The following is a 3,562-nucleotide window of genomic DNA, read 5'->3' as shown; positions in this document are numbered from 1 at the left end:
TCACTTGGCAGATTCAAAAATACCCATGATCTTTGGGCACCCTCTATGAAGCTGTAGACCCATTAGCCACATCACAAGTGAGGTTAAGAAGAGGGTGTCTGGTGTATGAGACACAAGTTGCGTTTGACATCTGCCAAAGGGGGAGGAGACTCAGTCCTGACATCTCCCCGATCTCAGTTTTCCCATCTTGAAATACCAGCTTCATCTAGTACTTCATAAGAGCCATTTACCCCAAAGGCTTCAAAGTAGGGGAGTAGTGGCTGTAAGCAAAACCAACAGGATTCAGGGTAGATAAGGTTTAAAGCCTTAAAGGCCATCTTAATGGTCTCCATCAAATAAGGTGAGGCTTCTAATCCCACTACATCTCTAGGAAGCTTGGTGAAAGATACCTTAGGTGTAGATGATGGGGGGGGACACAGATATGTAAAGTTGAGGTATATACAGGTAGGCATTAGCTTGGAAGAAGGCTCCAGCAACAAAGGAAGGTCCTCAGGAAGTATCTCCATTCAAAGCGTGAGTATAAAACCATGATTATATTCCTTTTGGTATAGCCTTAATCCCCACATCTTCCCAGATAACCAAGATAGGTCTTTTTTCTTCCCCTGATCTGTAAACCTTAATATCAAAGGGTTACATCTAAATTGAGCGCATCTTCCATTCCATATAGGGGGTTCCAGAGAGGTATGCCTGGGAGACCCTGGAGATCATTATATCTCCATGTTGTTTTATCCAATGTCCAGTCCCAGTCTGTGCACATCCCCAGGAAGAACAATAGTAATCAGGAGTTCCACCCCCACAGTTTCAAATAGCAGAGGCAGTCCTGGGCAAACATAAAAGAGTGCTTGCAGGGGGTCATGTCACCTAAGGACATGAGATCACCCAGACTCATTAAGGTAAGATGCCTGGGGTAGGGTGCACCCCCAAGAACCTCCACATTCAGAACTCCCTTCGATCCCTGAAATCCAAATCACAGAGGTCAAACATCAGGTCAGGTCACCACATCCAGCGTGCCATAATCTGAGAAGTCTGGTTTAGGATCCCTCCAGTGCCAGCACTTGACAAAATCCATGTCAGCTTCTGTGGTTGGTGGTGGGGGCTTGCTGTTTGGACCTTGATTCCCATGAGAAGAATTATAAAGTGAACGTTTTGTGGAGAATGGCCCTCCCTCCCTCCCTCCCTCCTCCTCCTCCTGCTCCTCCTCCTCCTCTTTTTCTTCCTTCTTCTTCATCCTCGTCCTCTTTCTTCTTTTCCCCTTCCCTTTTCCTTCTTACTGCCTTCCCCCAAGGAATAGAGAAACAAGCAAGAGGAAAGTGCTCAAATCAGTCAGTTTGTTCTACTCCTCAGATCTCTTTCTCCAGCCAGCTTTAGCAAGTTAGATGTAGTGTAAAAGACAAATAAGTAGCCAATTAAAGGCCTATAATCCAGGACACCAAGAAAAATTTGTTACTGTTATTTTTGAATAACAATCTACGTATATGCATTACAGTTATGAAAATGATTATGCCTTTTAACCCAATATTATTTACTTTAGAATAACATGACAGGTATTTGTTAACTTTACATTTCAAATGTTTTTAATTTTCACTTTGATACTACTTTTGCAAATTGTGATTTTTCTTGTGGATTTTAAAATTTAATGTTTATTTCAAAATACATTTTTTTTCTACTTTAGAGCCATGGGAGTACTATGCTCCATTAAATTTTTAAGTTTAAGTTAGAGTAATTTCTCCACGAAGCACTTTTCCTGAAGATGGACAGAGTCTGGATGCTAGGTTAAGCAAACATCTTGGTTCACTGACAGTGGCATGAATCTGCCCTACATCCAAGAATCACAAACATGCCTCTGCCTCAGCTCAGAGTGTCTTACACATGAAATTTTCATTAGACTTAGCATCAAGTTTTGTGTAGTGAGAGGCCAGCACTTTAATAGAATATTTTTAATTAAATGATAATAGCTTTGTGCTGTATGAAAAGATAGTGAACACATTCCAACATGGGAGATAGAATAGTTATAGGTCAGACAATGAGCACACACAGAAAATTCTCATTAATTACTTTCTTAAACAAAAATGTGGAAAATTAAATAGGAACACTCAAGATATAGAGATATTAGAAGCTGAGATAAGCCATATACTCATAATTAAAACCCACTTTCATTACTCATTATTTTAAAAACAAATTTCCAAGAGAGATGTACTATAATTATAAGTCAAAACTCTTCCTTTTGAGACTAGCCATTTATGACTCAAAACTGAAAAAAAAATGATTATCTGTAAAACAGGGAGTGGATGTGCATTCTTGTGTTTATAGACTGTGGCATTAATTTAAATGCTAAGAACCACAGCATCTTTGTGAAGATTTCACAAAACTTTAATTAAAGTTTGAGGAATTAGCAAGTTAAATGCGCATATAAACAGATACGCTCATTATAGTTTACATTTGGGAGAGCAGTACAGGCTGCTTCTGTCTTTGCCGCGTTTGTATACCAACTGCCTCTATTCTCTTTCCACTTCCATCTATGAGGACACTTTGCATTTGCCTTTTAGCCAAATCATTTTGAAATATTCTGAAACATGGAAGTATATTCTAATTTCCAATGCCGATATTTTTAAAAATAATTTGAATAGAATCTTATCACATATGCAGAGAAAAAACATAAATCATAGCTAATTAGCTCAATGAATGCTTTATTCTAAACATAATAATCACCTTGACCTTTATGGTTTAGCTTTGCCAGGTGTATGTTATGTGTGTCTGTTTGTACATATGCATGCATATACAATCACACAGCATTCTCTGTGGAATATGTATGTGTTGTATGTGTTTGGTCTCTTTTGATTTATATCATTGTTGGTAGCTTTGTTTTTAGGACAGGGCCTCATCTAGCCCATGCTCCCTTCCAATTCCTGACCCTCCTACCTCCATTGCCCAAGTGCTAGGACTTATAGACATACATCATATATGTCTAGATAACACCCAGCATTTTTTCAAAATTCTTCAATACTATTTGGTGTTTATTTTAGCTTCCATAGAGCATCCCACAATAAAATTCCAACAATTTATCGATTTTATTGTTAAAGGATATTTGGGTTTTAGCCATGTTTCAACTTATTATAAATAATATTTCTGTAAACACCTTTGTGCACATATTTCTATTGAGTTGTATATTAAGGGAATAAACTGCTGTATCACAGGATGAATATTCTTTATTGTTACATAAAACAGAATCTTTCAAAATTATGATCACTGTTTATACTTCTACCGGTGATGTATGAGATTTCTACAAATGCAAAATTTTGAGCCTTGAAATTGAACCATGTTAAACAGTATTAATAAGATCTTATGTGTAGATCGATCTCATCCTAGTCTGTGGCACACCTTTGTACTGTGTGTGTGTGTGTGTGTGTTTGATGTGTCCATGTAAGTATATGTCTGGGAAGGTCAAAAATCAATTTCAGAAGTGTTGCTCAATCTCTCTCTACTTGTCTTTGAGAGTGGCTCTCTAAGCCTGCAGTTCATTTATACACTTAGGCAGGCTGGCCAGCAAGCTCTGGGCTGCTTT

This window comes from Alexandromys fortis, unplaced genomic scaffold (assembly GCF_014885135.2).
Source record: "Alexandromys fortis isolate MF-2015 unplaced genomic scaffold, M_Fortis_MF-2015_v1.1 scaffold_34, whole genome shotgun sequence".
Taxonomy (NCBI): domain Eukaryota; kingdom Metazoa; phylum Chordata; class Mammalia; order Rodentia; family Cricetidae; genus Alexandromys; species Alexandromys fortis.
The sequence above is the reverse complement of the archived record's forward strand: the minus strand, read 5'-3'. Positions refer to the sequence as shown.